Below are 15,827 nucleotides of genomic sequence, written 5' to 3' on the forward strand. Positions count from 1 at the left end.
ATGTCTGTTTCCGCGGGCATGGCTGGGATAGCATGCAATATAGCGCATGCAAAATGTACCAAATCGTATGGAACCACTTCCGGGAGAGTTCAAGGGAAATCACCTCCGACTTCAGCATCAAACATATCGTTCTAGTGTATGGTGCCCTTAAGTACTGTGAGCTGTGATGCTGGTGATGTGATGCTGGTGAGTGCCGTGTGCTGCAGCTACGGTGTTCCCTGTTGTGTCCTTTCAGAATGTCAATCCGACTTTAAAAAAAGTTGAATTGAGATTGTCGGGAATGGCCAAATCCTGTCGGATTTTGGCTGTTCATTGAATAGTGCTTTGTCAGAACCTTTCTGACAATGCTTGTCGGAAAGGATCTGACTTGAATTGAATATACCCCTTAGACCCATGGACCTTTGATGAAAATTGTTAACTTTTATTTCTCTATCATCCATCTGGGGTAGAGTCTGTGAGTATGGAGTTTGGCACAAGCTATGAAAAGAACAAACTCCTCCCCCTCTAACCCCTCCCATCAACCCCCTGTTCACAGGAAGTACTCCTTGGTTTTAGTTTTGTGCTTTGGAGTGAATGCACACTTTTCTTTTGCTCCTAACTTTTAGTTAGCTTTTATTTCAAATAGTTTTTTTTGTTGGTGTTTGGCAACAAACACATCCAGAGTGAGAATAGTTAGGTTAGAGAGCTTCTGTGAGCTCTATTTCTCACTCTGTATTACCTCTGGAGAGTCACTACACTGCTAAGGTCCCTGGCTCTCAAAATCCAAGGAGTCACTGGGTCAGGTAGGAACAGCCTCAGCCTACTAATGTAGTGCTGGGCTGTGACCCTTTTCATACTAGCATATGACAGTCCCTCAGAGTGAGAGTCCCCCATGCTGCATGTCTGCTGGCTGTATGTCTCCTGTGCCCTGGCTGGGTCACTGTAAGGAGCTGTGTAAAGGACTGTGTGTGGCTAAGGGGTGGCTGTGCTAACTCCTGGGGCCAGCAGTAGCCAGGGGACACTGAGGACAGTATAATAAAGTGCCTCAGGTCCCGATGTTTGCACCACTAAGCCTCGCCCCCAAAACGGGAAGGCGCCATTTTGTGTAGCTTCTTGCTGCATACAAAGTCCCTCTCTCTGCATTTCTCCAGCCAGGAGTTCCTGGGTGTTTTGTCGCCCTCAAACCAGTCTAAACTGCCTCACCCAATTAGGCCCTGCCCCCAGCAGCACTGCAGGAAGCTCCTGATCACATTTCAGCAGCTCAGCATGAAGGGGAAGTGGAGCACTGTCATTCTTTGCACTGAGATAGTGGGACTATTGCTGTGATCAGTAACAAGCCCACAAGGTGGTAACTGTACAAGTGATCTGCCAATAGTATAATATACACAATAGTAAATATTCTGGGACTATTGCACATTTCTGTACTTAGCCCAGCAACTACTGTATGCCAAATATACACATGATATTTGCTTGTAAGAAAATCCTACCTGTGTTGTCATGCACAAACAATGCCCTCTCCTCAAATTACGGGCACTACAGTAAATATAGTGGCTATTACTGTGTTCAGCATTTAGTCCACCAAATTGGTGGTATACTTTAGCTTTATTCAATAGCTGGTATAGTGTGACTTTTACTGCCCACCAACTGCAACCGATATGCAAGTGATATTTGCTTATTGTACATCGCTTCTCTGCCTTTTAGCAAAGTTCAGGTGTAATATCTGTTTTTATCAGTTTAATATCTGATACGCTCCCTATCTAAGGACCATATATTACATGAATTTTTAGTAAGATAGAAGAGGAGCTTGCTCTGTCCACTTGATGCATTAACCTGGTATCGCAGTGCGTCCAGGACCGGTACACAAATACCGGTATTATCATACTCTACCTTTGCTTGCATTATGACAATGTAGTGGGACTGGTACTCTGTTAACTATTTAGCCCACAAATCTTGGTAAAATGTTTATAGCTGCGTTAATGTAAAATAATCCGTGGTTGTTGCTTTCACACCAAAAGGAGTGATTGTTGGTAGTCGTTGTTTTCCTTTCATTATTGCTCTCGCGGGACACAAGACAGAGCCAGAAGATGGAGTGGTGAGAATAACGCCGGCACCCCGGTAAGCGGGTCGCCGGCGGGAATGGCGGCACAAGGGTAGGAGCGCAGCCCTGACAGGCTGCGCTCCGAAGGGCTCAGCAGTACTGATGTGCTGCGCTGTGAGGGGCCAGCGCAAATACCCTACACTGGTCACAGATGCTAACATGGGCTAATCCCACTGTTAGCAGCCAAATCACCTCAGGCCAGTATAATCCTTGAAAGTGGGAAGACGCGCCATTACAGGGGGCGGGGCTTCTTCCTCAGAGCGGATCCAGCACTCGCCAGCGCCATTTTCTCCCTGCAGATCACACTGAAGAGACGCTGACAGGGAGCGCTGCCCTCCACATAACTCCAGCATACCTCTGCGGTAGCAGGGTGTTATAGAGAGAGAGGGGTAGAGTGTAGAAATATCTGTTTAATCTATTAAGGTTATTCAGTCAGCGTCGACTGTTTACTGTATAAACTGCCTACTGGGGCACTGTGTGACTGGCTCCATATACTCTGTGTCTCTCTGAAGGTACTCTGGGGGAAACTGTCTACATTTTCCTGTGTGTGTGTGTTTGTAAGCTCACATAAACATGTCTGGGAACTCTATCTTGTGCTGCAGAGTGTGTATCTTCTCCTGAAGAGTCTATTCTATGTACTTAGGACTGTAATATACTGTCTCAGCCTTCTGAATCCGAACCCCCATGGGTGGATTCTATTAGGGGAATGATATCCCAGATTTCATCTCAGATAGCTGAAAATGAGACTGAAACACAGGTTTTGAGAAAGTCTGTTGAGGTTTTGTTGTATACAGCTCCCACTACCTCTTCAAAGACCCCAATTGTTTACCCTAAAAAAAGCATGCTCTTGCCCAGATCATGCAAGCTGATACGGATACCGACTCTGATACAGAAGACTGTGATGGGGATTTGCAGGGGGGGATGCATCTCTTGCTAAGGGTGTGCAACTCATGATTGAAGCTATCGGGGACATTTTACACATAACTGATAAGGTACCTGAGCAAGTAGAGGAGGCTTATTTTAATGACAATAAGAAATCCTCCCTTACATTCCCTGCGTCTAAAAATCCTGGGAAAACCCAGGGAAAAAATTCCAGATCCCGAAAAGGGTTCTCATTGCTTTTCCTTTCCCCGAGGAGGACAGGAAAAAGTGGGAAATCCCGCCTGTAATAGACGCTTCTGTGTGTAGGTTGTGGGTCCACCGCTTTAAAAGAGCCGGCTGACCGTAAGATTGAGACTACACTCAAATCCTTATACACAGCTACTGGCTTAGCGTTACAACCCACTATTGCTTGTGCGTGGATTTGTAAAGCCATAGTTTAGTGGTCAGGCACATTACTAGAGGAATTAGATTCTTTGAATTGTTTATACGTCACATACAGGATTCTGCAGGTTTCATGGTGGAGGCCATGAAAGACCTTGGCCATCTCAGTGCGAGGGCTTCTTCCATGGCTGTCTCGGCTCGCAGGGAACTCTGGCTGCGCCAATGGTCTGCGGATGCGGAATCCAAGAAGAGTGTGGAGAATCTACCCTTCACAGGTCAGGCTCTGTTTGGGGAAGCGTTAGATGCGTGGATCTCCACGGCAACTGCGGGTAAGTCAACATTTCTTCCCTCAGCAGCACCGCCTACTAGGAAATCTTATCCTACATCTACAATGCAGTCTTTCCGGACCGCAAAAGTTAAAAAGTCCAAACCCCCTTCCACTTCCTTTAGAGGAGGTTGGGGGAAATCCAGAAAACCTGCACCAACAGGTTCACAGGAACAGAAACCTGGTTCTACTTCCTCAAAATCCTCGGCATGACGGTGGACCTCCCAGCCTGGAGATCGGGCAGGTTGGGAGCAAGATTAAGAAATTTCAGTCATGTCTGGGCATCATCAGTCCTAGACCCCTGGGTACAAGATATTGTTACCCCGGGGTACAGACTGGAGTTTCAAGAACTCTCACCTCACAGGTTCTTCAAATCAGGCTTACCAGATTTCCTGACAGAAAGTGCTATCCTACAGGAAGCAATTCGAAAAATTGCTAAAGTCAAATATCATTATTCCAGTTCCACCTCACCTAGCAAACAAGGGTTATTACTCAAACCTGTTTGTGGTACCGAAACCGGATGGTTCGGTCAGGACAATATTGAATCTAAAGTCGTTGAACCCTTATTTGAGGGAATTCAAATTCAAGATGGAGTCTCTGAGAGTGGTGATCGGTGATCTCAGGCCTGGAGGAGGGGGAATTTCTAGTATACCTGGACATCAGTGATGCGTACCTTCACATTCCGATCTGGCCGCCTCACCAGGCTGATCTAAGATTTGCGCTGCTGGACTGTCACTATCCGTTCCAGGCACTGCCGTTTGGCCTCTCCACGGCACTGAGGGTGTTCCCCAAGGTCATGGCGGAGATGATGCTACTCCTCCGCAAGCAGGTTGTGAACATAATTCCTTATCTGGACGATCTGCTGATAAAAGCGTCTTCCAGGGAGAAGCTGTTGCAGAGCATTGCTCTCTCAACTCAACTACTCCAGGATCATGGATGGATCCTGACTCTTCCAAAGTCGCATCTGGAGCCGACAAGAAGACTGTCCTTCCTCGGGAGGATCCTCAACACGGAAGTACAGAGGGTGTTTCTGCCAGAGGATAAAGCGTTGGTGATACAAACAATGGTCCGGGATGTCCTGAAGCCAGACCGTGTATCGGTTCATCAGTGCATTCACCTTCTGGGGAAGATGGTTGCCTCCTACGAGGCTCTACAGTACGGAAGATTTCATGCACGGTCTTTCCAACTGGATATCCTGGACAAATGGTCAGGATCTCATCTTCACATGCACCAGAGGATTTGTCTGTCACCGAAAGCCAGAATCTCGCTCCTCTGGTGGCAGCAAACATCTCACCTACTAGAGGGCCGTGGGTTCTGGATTCAGAATTGGATACTCCTAACCACGGATGCAAACCTCAGAGGTTGGGGAGCAGTCACCCAAGGAAAAAACTTCCAAGGAAGGTGGTCAAGTCTGGAATCCATCCTTCCAACATTCTGGAACTAAGGGCCATATACAACGGTCTTCTACAAGTGGCACCTCTTCTGAAAGATCAGGCCATTCAGGTTCAGTCGGACAATGTAACGACTGTGGCCTACATAAACCGACAAGGCGGAATGAAGAGCAGAGCTGCAATGTCAGAGGTAACAAGAATCATCCTCTGGGCGGAAAAGCATGCAGTGGCGCTGTCGGCAATCTTCATTCCGGGTGTGGACAACAGGGAAGCGGACTTCCTCAGCAGACACTATCTCCATCTGGGAGAGTGGGGCCTCCACCCTGAGGTGTTCGCAGAGGTGACAATTCTTTGGGGCGCACCTCATATAGACATGATGGCCTCCCGCCTCAACAAGAAGCTACGGAAGTACTGTTCCAGGTCGAGAGACCCACAAGCAGTGGCTGTGTACGCCCTGGTAACTCCGTGGGTGTTCCAGTTAGTGTATGTGTTCACTCCACTTCCACTCATCCCAAGGATTCTCAAACTAATCAAAAGAACAAGAGTTCAGGCGATCCTCATTGCTCCGTACTGGCCATGAAGGGCTTGGTACGCGGATCTTCTGGAGTTACTGCTGGAAGGTCCGAGGCCTCTTCTTCAAGAGGACCTTCTGCAACAGGGGCCGTTCGCTTATCAAGACTTACCGCGGCTACGTTTGACGGCATGGAAGTTGAACGCCAGATCTTAGCTCGGAAGGGCATTCCGAACAAGATTATTCCTACCCTGATACAGGCTAGGAAAGGAGTAATGTCTAAACATTACCATTGAATTTTTTGAAAAAGTATGTGTCTTGGTGTGAATCCAAGAAGTCTCCTACGGTGGAGTTTCAACTAGGGCGGTTTCTCCTCTTTCTGCAAGCAGGTGTGGATGTGGGCCTGCGTTTGGGCTCCATAAAAGTCTTGATTTCATCCTTGTCCATTTTCTTCCAGAAACAATTGGCTGTCCTACCTGAGGTTCAGACTTTCTTGAAAGGGGTTCTGCACATCCAGCCTCCGTTTGTGCCTCCTACGGCACCTTGGGAACTTAATGTGGTGCTGCAGTTCCTGCATTTGGATTGGTTAGAACCTTTACAGGAGGTTGAAGTCAAATTTCTCACTTTGAAGACCGTCACACTTTTGGCATTGGCATCTGCTAGACGTGTGTCGGAATTGGGGGCACTGTCCTGCAAGAGCCCCTACTTGATTTTTCATGAAGATAGAGCTGAGCTCAGGACTCATCAGCAAATTCTTCCGAAGGTTGTGTCAACTTTTCATATCAACCAACCTATTGTGGTGCCAGTGGCTACTGACTCCTCAATTACTTCAAAATCCTTGGATGTTGTAAGGGCTTTGAAGATTTGTGAAGAGAAGTTGTCGTCACAGAAAGTCGGACTCTCTGTTTGTCCTTTACGATCCCAACAAGATTGGGTGTCCTGCTTCTAAGCAGACAATTTCTCGCTGGATCAGGTTTACTATCCAGTATGCTTATTCTACGGCAGGCTTGCCATGTCCAAAATCTGTTAAGGCCCACTCTACTCGTAAAGTGGGTTCTTCCTGTGTGGCTACCCGGGGTGTCTCGGCTTTACAACTTTGCAGAGCAGCTACTTGGTCTGGGTCGAACACGTTTGCCATGTTCTACAAGTTCGATGCTTTGGCCTCTGAGGACCTAAAGTTTAGTCAATCGGTTCTGCAGGAGCGTCCGCGCTCACCCTCCCGTTCTGGGAGCTTTGGTACAGCCCCATGGTATTAATGTGGACCCCAGCATCCTCTAGGACGTAAGAGAAAATAGGATTTTAATTACCTACTGGTAAATCCTTTTCTCGTAGTCCGTAGAGGATGCTGGGCGCCCGCCCAGCGCTTCGTGATCCTGCAATGGTTTTTTACTTCCGTACTGCTTAGTTCTAGTACTGTTTTGTTACTTGGTAAGTAATCTGAAGGGTAATTCCAAGTTGATCGCAGCAGGAATTTTGTTAGCAGTTGGGCAAAACCATGTGCACTGCATGGGAGGCAGATTTAACATGTGCAGAGAGAGTTAGATTTGGGTGTGGTGTGTTCAATCTGCAATCTAATTTGCAGTGTAAAAATAAAGCAGCCAGTATTTACCCTGCACAGAAACAAAATAACCCACCCAAATCTAACTCTTTCTGCACATGTTATATCTGCCTCCCCTGCAGTGCACATGGTTTTGCCCAACTGCTAACCAAATTCATGCTGCGATCAACTTCAAATGACCCCCCTTGTTCAGCCGATGCTGATGTTTCAAGCTAGTTAGCTTGGTTTGCCTTGTGTGTGAGCTGGTGTGAATCTTGCCACTATCTGTGTAAAATCCTTCTCTCGAAGATGTCCGTCTCCTCGGGCACAGTTTCTAGACTGGGTCTGGTAGGAGGGGCATAGAGGGAGGAGCCAGCTCACACTCTCAAACTCTTAAAGTGTCAATGGCTCCTAGTGGACCTGTCTGTACCCCATGGTACTAATGTGGACGCCAGCATCCTCTACGGACTACGAGAAAAGGATTTACTGGTAGGTAATTAAAATCCTATCTTTACTGTTACTTTCCCATTACTGCCATATTTGGTCGATTGTTGCAAAAAGGAGCCCCATCTCATGCCCCTCTTGTCACAGTGGACCTTGGTTCCGGTTTTCTTCCTTCGCGGAGGATGGTGTTCAGGGGTCTCCTTTTCGACCCCAGGTATCTGTCTTTTGGCTGAGTGCAGGATTTCGAGACCAGACTGCAGTTTCCTCAGGGGTCAGTGATCCATGGCATACACTTCCTCTGTAAAATAGAGGTGACTTTACAGGTCCATTTTCCCGGTCTCATTCCTGGATTCTTCATTCTCAAATTCTATGTTATTAATCCCAGGCAGTATTGAGTTAACATAAACAACAGTTTAGTCTGTCAATTCAAATACGACAATATCTTCGTTGGTGACTACACAATCCGAATCTGACTCATTAGGACTCTATTTTCTGTCGTGGCATGGAAGGTCATAACCACTGTCACTAGTCTCAGATGTTATGGTTTTGGATTTCAACTCTGGTTTTCAAAAACATTGAGGTCCAAAGTGGAAATGTCACATCCATGGCCCTCATTCCGAGTCGTTCGCTCGGTAATTTTCTTCGCATCGCAGCGTTTTTCTGCTTAGTACGCATGCGCAATGTTCGCACTGCGACTGCGCCAAGTAATTTTGCTATGAAGATAGTTTTTTTACTCACGGCTTTTTCTTCGCTCCGGCGATCGTAGTGTGATTGACAGGAAATGGGTGTTACTGGGCGGAAACACGGCGTTTTATGGGCGTGTGGATAAAAACGCTACCGTTTCCGGAAAAAACGCGGGAGTGGCTGGAGAAACGGAGGAGTGTCTGGGCGAACGCTGGGTGTGTTTATTACGTCAAACCAGGAACGACAAGCAGTGAACTGCTCGCAGATGCCGAGTAAGTCTGAAGCTACTCTGAAACTGCTAAGTAGTTTGTAATCGCAATATTGCGAATACATCGTTCGCAATTTTAAGAAGCTAAGATTCACTCCCAGTAGGCGGCGGCTTAGCGTGTGTAACTCTGCTAAAATCGCCTTGCGAGCGAACAACTCGGAATGAGGGCCCATCTCCGGGCAATCCACAACGCCTTGATTCCAGCTCAAGGCTTTCTACAAATGCTCGCTTTGGTAGCACATTTACAAAAAAAATAAAAATTGGAATGATACAGAGATTAGCATGGTCTTGCAGCCCTAATCCAGTCAAACTTCACAACTGCAGTGGCCTATATCAACATGTACAGTGGCACTTGCAGCTGGAGAGCCGTTGGAACGGTACCTCACATATACAGAGGGAGGAACTTTGGGTTCCAGCACTATCGTCCATCTCCAGTTCCAGAATGGACAACTGAAAGCGACTACCTGGGTCGTCATGCTTTTCTTCCCTGACAAATTGAAATAAACCAACAGGTTTTCTCTAACGTCCTAGAGGATGCTGGGGACTCCGTAAGCACCATGGGGAATAGACGGGCTCCGCAGGAGACAGGGCACTTTAAGAAAGCTTTGGATTCTGGGTGTGCACTGGCTCCTCCCTCTATGTCCCTCCTCCAGACCTCAGTTTTACACTGTGCCCAGAGGAAGATGGGTGCACTGCAGGGAGCTCTCTTGAGTTCTTTGCATTAAAAAGCATTTTTGTTTGGATTTTTCTATTTTTACAGGGAGCTCTGCTGGCAACAGGCTCCCTGCATCGAGGGACTGGGGAGAGAGGAGCAGACCTACTTAAATGATAGGATCTGCTTCCTCGGCTACTGGACACCAGAGGGGGTGAACACAGGTTCGTCCTGGGCGTCCACCCCCGGAGCCACGCCGCCGTTCTCCTCACAGATCCAGAAGAACAGAAGCAAGAAGACGTCTCAGGCGGCAGAAGCCTTCAGCGGCTTCACTGAGGTAACGCACAGCACCGCAGCTGTGCGTCATTGCTCCACACACCTCACACACTCCGGTCACTGTATGGGTGCAGGGCGCAGGGGGGGCGCCCTGGGCAGCAATATTAACACCTCAAGACATGGCAAAAAGGTATATACATGTACAGCTGGGCACTGTACATGTATATAAAAGAGCCCCCGCCATTTTTACACAACTTTGAGCTGGACCGAAGCCCGCCGCCGAGGGGGCGGGGCTTCTCCCTCAGCACTCACCAGCGCCATTTTTCTCTCCACAGAACGCTGAGAGGAAGCTCCCCGGACTCTCCCCTGCTTACACACGGTGAAGGGGTGTTTAAAAGAGAGGGGGGTGGGGGGCACATAATTGGAGGATAAGATATTATACAGCGCTGCTGGGGAAAAACATTTTGTGTTGGTCTCCAGGGTCATTGCGCTGGGGTGTGTGCTGGCATACTCTCTCTCTGTCTCTCCAAAGGGCCTTAAAGGGGATACTGTCTTCAGAAAAGAGTTTCCCTGTGTGTGTGAAGTGTGTCGGTACGTGTGTGTCGACATGTTTGACGAGGACGGCTCGCTTAATGTGGAGGGGGAGTGTTTGAATGTCAGGTCGCCGTCGGCAACGCCGACCCCGGACTGGGTGGATATGCTGAATGTCTTAAATGCAAATGTGAATCTCCTGCATAAAAGGTTAGACAAGGCTGAAGCTAGGGATCAGTCAGGTAGCCAGACCGTGCCTGTCCCTGTGGCGCCAGGACCTTCAGGGTCTCAAAAGCGCCCCATATCCCAGGTCGCTGACACGGATACCGACACAGATACTGACTCTAGTGTCGACTATGAGGATGCAAAATTACAGCCGAAGGTGGCAAAGGGTATTCGATACATGATTATTGCCATAAAGGAGGTTTTCCATATCACTGAGGAACCCCCTGTCCCTGACACGAGGGTTCACATGTATAAAGGGAAAAAGCCTGAGGTCACCTTTCCGTCCTCATTTGAGCTAAGCGAATTGTGCGAAAAGGCTTGGGAGTCTCCGGATAGGAGACTACATGTTCCCAAAAGGATTCTTATGGCGTATCCTTTTTCCACAGAAGGATAGGATACGATGGGAATCTTCGCCTAAAGTAGACAAGGCGCTGACACGCTTATCCAAGAAGGTGACACTGCCTACTCCGGATACTGCTTCCCTCAAGATCCTGCTGATCGCAAGCCATGAAGCACATTTACACACATTCAGGAACTATCGTTAGACCGGCCATGGCGTCGGCCTGGGTTTGTAGTGCTATCGTGGCATGGGCAGACTCCTTATCTGCGGAGATTGACACCTTAGATAGGGATACCATTCTAATGACAATTGAGCATATCAGAGATGCTGCCTTGTATATGAGGGATGCTCTGAGAGACATTTGTTTACTAAGCTCCAGAATAAACGCTATGTCTATTTCTGCTAGGCGACTCTTGTGGACCCGACAGTGGACGGGAGACGCCGACTCAAAGCGGCATATGGAGTCATTGCCTTACAAGGGGGAGGAGTTGTTTGGAGAAGGCCTCTCGGACCTTGTCTCTACTGCTACGGCCGGTAAATCGAATTTTTTACCTTATGTTCCCCCGCAGCATGCTAAGAAGGTACCGCATTATCAAATGCAGTCCTTTCGTTCCAATAAAAGCAAGAAGCTACGAGGATCGTCCTTTGCTGCCAGAGGTAAAGGCAAGGGAAAAAAGCTGCACTCAGCTAGTTCCCAAGAGCAGAAGTCCTCCCCTACTTCCGCAAAGTCCACCGCATGACGCTGGGGCTTTCCAGGGGGGGTCGGATCAAGTGGGGGCACGTCTTCGTCTTTTCAGCCACGTCTGGGTTCTCTCACAGGTGGATCCCTGGGCAATAGAAATTGTTTCCCAGGGATACAGACTGTAATTCGAAGACATGCCTCCTCGCCGTTTTTTTAAATCTGCTCTGCCGGCTTCCCCGTCGGAAAGGGAGCTGGTGTTGGCTGTAATTCACAAATTGTACATTCAACAGGTGATAGTAGAAGTTCCTCATCTACAGCAAGGAGAGGGTTATTATTCATCCCTGTTTGTGGTACCGAAACCGGACGGTTCGGTCAGACCCATTTTAAATCTGAAATCCCTGAACCTGAAGAGATTCAAGTTCAGAGCGGTCATCGCCATCCTGGAGGGAGGGGATTGGATGGTGTCCCTGGACATAAAGGATGCGTACCTTCATGTTCCGATTTTCCCTCCTCACCAGGCGTTTCTGAGATTTGCAGTACAGGACTGTCACTACCAATTTCAGACGTTGCCGTTTGGTCTTTCCACGGCCCCGAGAATTTTCACCAAGGTAATGGCGGAAATGATGGTGCTCCTGTGCAGGCAGGGCGTCACAATTATCCCGTACTTGGACGATCTCCTCATAAAGGCGAGATCTCGGGAGAAGTTGCTGGACAGCGTGTCTCTGTCCGTGAAGACGTTGCAGAGGCACGGCTGGATTCTCAATTTACCGAAATCCCAGCTAGTCCCTGCAACGCGTCTGACCTTTTTGGGCCTGATTCTAGACATAGACCAAAAAAGAGTTTTTCTTCCAGTGGAGAAGGCTCAGGAGCTTGTAGCTCTGGTCAGGAACCTATTGAAGCCAAAAAAGGTTTCAGTGCATCATTGCACAAGGGTTCTGGGGAAGATGGTGGCTTCATACGAGGCCATCCCCTTCGGCAGGTTCCATGCAAGGACCTTTCAATGGGACCTATTGGACAAATGGTCCGGGTCCCATCTACACATGCAAAAACGGATTACCCTGTCTCCCAGGGCCAGGGTGTCTCTCCTGTGGTGGCTGCGCAGTGCTCACCTCCTGGAGGGTCGCAGGTTCGGCATTCAGGACTGGGTCCTGGTGACCACGGACGCGAGCCTCCGAGGTTGGGGAGCTGTCGCACTAGGAAGAAATTTCCAGGGTCTCTGGTCAAGCCTAGAGACTGGTCTCCACATCAATGTCCTGGAGTTGAGGGCCATATACAACGCCCTACGCCAAGCGGAGGAATGGCTTCGGAACAAACCGGTTCTGATTCAGTCAGACAATGTCACGGCAGTGGCTCATGTAAACCGCCAAGGCGGCACAAGGAGCAGCGTGGCCATGGCAGAGGCGACCAGGATTCTACGCTGGGCGGAAGGCCATGTAAGCGCACTATCAGCAGTGTTCATTCCGGGGATGGACAACTGGGAGGCGGACTTCCTCAGCAGGCACGACCTACATCCGGGAGAGTGAGGACTTCATCAAGAAGTCTTCACACAGATCACGGATCGGTGGGGACTGCCTCAGATAGACATGATGGCGTCCCGCATCAACAAAAAGCTAAAGAGGTATTGCGCCAGGTCAAGAGACACTCAGGCGGTGGCGGTAGATGCTCTGGTGACACCTTGGGTGTTCAGATCGGTCTATGTGTTTCCTCCTCTACCTCTCATACCCAAGGTGTTGAGGATAATAAGAATAAGAAGGGTCAGAATAATCCTCATTGTTCCAGATTGGCCAAGGAGGACTTGGTATCCGGATCTGCAAGAGTTACTCACAGAAGATCCGTGGCCTCTTCCTCTAAGGCAGGACCTGCTGCAGCAGGGGCCCTGTCTGTTCCAAGACTTACCGCGGCTGCGTTTGACGGCATGGCGGTTGAACGCCGGATCCTAGCGGAAAAAGGGATTCCGGAAGACGTCATTCCTACCCTGATCAAGGCTAGGAAGGACGTGACGTTGAAACATTATCACCGTATATGGCGAAAATATGTTTCTTGGTGTGAGACCAGAGCTGCTCCTACGGAGGAGTTCCAGTTGGGCCGTCTGCTTCACTTCCTTCAAACGGGAGTGAATTTGGGCCTAAAATTAGGGTCCATAAAGGTTCAGATTTCCGCCTTATCCATTTTCTTTCAAAGAGAATTGGCTTCTCTTCCTGAAGTACAGACTTTTGTGAAGGGCGTGCTGCATATTCAGCCTCCCTTTGTACCTCCGGTGGCGCCTTGGGACCTTAACGTGGTATTAAGTTTCCTTAAGTCACCTTGGTTTGAACCACTCAAAACAGTGGAGTTGAAATACCTCACTTGGAAAGTGGTCATGTTGTTGGCCTTAGCTTCTACAAGGCGGGTTTCGGAATTGGCGGCTTTATCATATAAAAGCCCATACCTGATTTTTCACGTGGATAGGGCAGAGTTGAGGACTCGTCCTCAATTTCTGCCCAAGGTGGTCTCATCTTTTCATACGAACCAACCTATTGTCGTGCCTGTGGCTACACGGGACTTGGAGGATTCCTGGATGTGGTCAGGGCTTTGAAGATTTATGTGACCCGAACAGCTAGGATCAGGAAGACTGAAGCTCTGTATGTGGCCAACAAGGTTGGCGCTCCTGCTTCAAAGCAGACTATTGCTCGCTGGATCTGTAACACGATTCAGCAGGCGCATTCTTCGGCAGGATTGCCATTGCCTAAATTGATTAAAGCCCATTCCACTAGGAAGGTGGGCTCTTCTTGGGCGGCTGCCCGAGGGGTCTCGGCACTACAACTGTGCCGAGCTGCTACTTGGTCAGGGTCAAACACCTTTGCAAAGTTCTATAAGTTTGATACCCTGGCTGAGGAGGACCTCCTGTTTGCTCAATCGGTGCTGCAGAGTCATCCGCACTCTCCCGCCCGTTTGGGAGCTTTGGTATAATCCCCATGGTCCTTACGGAGTCCCCAGCATCCTCTAGGACGTTAGAGAAAATAAGATTTTACTTACCGGTAAATCTATTTCTCGTAGTCCGTAGAGGATGCTGGGCGCCCGTCCCAAGTGCGGACTTCTTCTGCAAGACTTGTATATAGTTATTGCTTACATAAGGGTTATGTTATAGTTTATCGGGTTTGAACCGAGGCTATGTTATTGTTCATACTGTTAACTGGGTAGTTTATCACAAGTTATACGATGTGATTGGTGTGGCTGGTATGAATCTTGCCCTTAGATTTACAAAAATCCTTTCCTCGTACTGTTCATCTCCTCTGGGCACAGTTTCTCTAACTGAGGTCTGGAGGAGGGACATAGAGGGAGGAACCAGTGCACACCCAGAATCCAAAGCTTTCTTAAAGTGCCCTGTCTCCTGCGGAGCCCGTCTATTCCCCATGGTCCTTCCGGAGTCCCCAGCATCCTCTACGGACTACGAGAAATAGATTTACCGGTAAGTAAAATCTTATTTTTCTGTTTTTGGTGTACCTGTGTGACAAGCCGACATTGACCTCAGAGCTTCTCATCTCTGTACAAAGGGCTTCCTTGGTACACTGATCGCTCCGGGGATCCTCTTGTGGCGCTCATGGACACCATGTTAGCTCCTTATCACTTTCATCTGGCATATTTGTTTCTGCAGAAAAAACTTGTGTAGATCCTATTTGCGCTTATATTTAGGTGTCAGCCCTTGGTTACACAGAAAAACCTTCACCGTGGTTTTTTAAAGGAACCATACATACACAATAGGTGAAACCAAGTGGCGCCCCCTTATCACACCAAAGATGAAAACAAATAGCTTACACAATAGATGTGTGCAGGATGAATTCCTGCTCCAAGACACTTAATGAGACAATCTGTGTTAGCAGGGAGGATTCCTGCCCCCAATTCACTTAATGAACTAGAAGAAAAAATACAAAACACAACACATAGTGCATCCCATTTGAACAAAGGGTGTGTGGATTTACTTATTGGTACCACTCACAAATTGTAGTAGATAAAATTGCATGTAGTACAACGAAGTTTTCAGTTAACTTTGTTCCATGGATGCTGTTCCCATAGAAGCTTGAAAAAGAAATTGATAATAGTGCAATACCGTCTGTGTATTTGGTTCAAATATATTTTAATACACAACGCACTTACAAACAAAGATATAAAAACAGCATTTAAAGGAAGATATCCAGAGAGCCACAATGAGCAGTGTGGAGATATAATCACCAAAAGTCCCGGTAACTGACGGTGTCCCAAAGACTGCTGAGTAGTTCCTTAGTATCCTCCGTCAAAGCTGTAAAAACGTCCCCCAGGCTTGAGCGCTTTCGGACAAATTGTCCTTCTTCAGAAGCATCTTTGGGACACCGTCAGTTACCGGGACTTTTGTTCAAATGGGATGCACTATGTGTTGTGTTTTGTATTTTTTCTTCTAGTTCATTAAGTGAATTGGGGGCAGGAATCCTCCCTGCTAACACAGATTGTCTCATTAAGTGTCTTGGAGCAGGAATTCATCCTGCACACATCTATTGTGTAAGCTATTTGTTTTCATCTTTGGTGTGATAAGGGGGCGCCACTTGGTTTCACCTATTGTGTATGTATATTTGTTTCTGCCTCTGGCAAAATCCAGTGAGTGCGTCAA

At 48.1% G+C, this 15,827-nt stretch overlaps 1 protein-coding gene and 1 non-coding gene across 3 annotated transcripts in view; both read left to right on the forward strand.

Moving 5' to 3' along the window:
- The window catches only part of RNPC3 (RNA binding region (RNP1, RRM) containing 3), a 127,135-nt gene that overhangs the window by 92,083 nt on the left and 19,225 nt on the right, over positions 1 to 15,827 (forward strand). The window lies entirely within an intron of this gene.
- On the forward strand, positions 1,661 to 1,846 carry LOC134959265 (U2 spliceosomal RNA). Its single transcript, XR_010187326.1, has one exon. It is a non-coding gene; the product is annotated as a U2 spliceosomal RNA (small nuclear RNA).

Source organism: Pseudophryne corroboree, chromosome 9 (assembly GCF_028390025.1).
Source record: "Pseudophryne corroboree isolate aPseCor3 chromosome 9, aPseCor3.hap2, whole genome shotgun sequence".
Taxonomy (NCBI): domain Eukaryota; kingdom Metazoa; phylum Chordata; class Amphibia; order Anura; family Myobatrachidae; genus Pseudophryne; species Pseudophryne corroboree.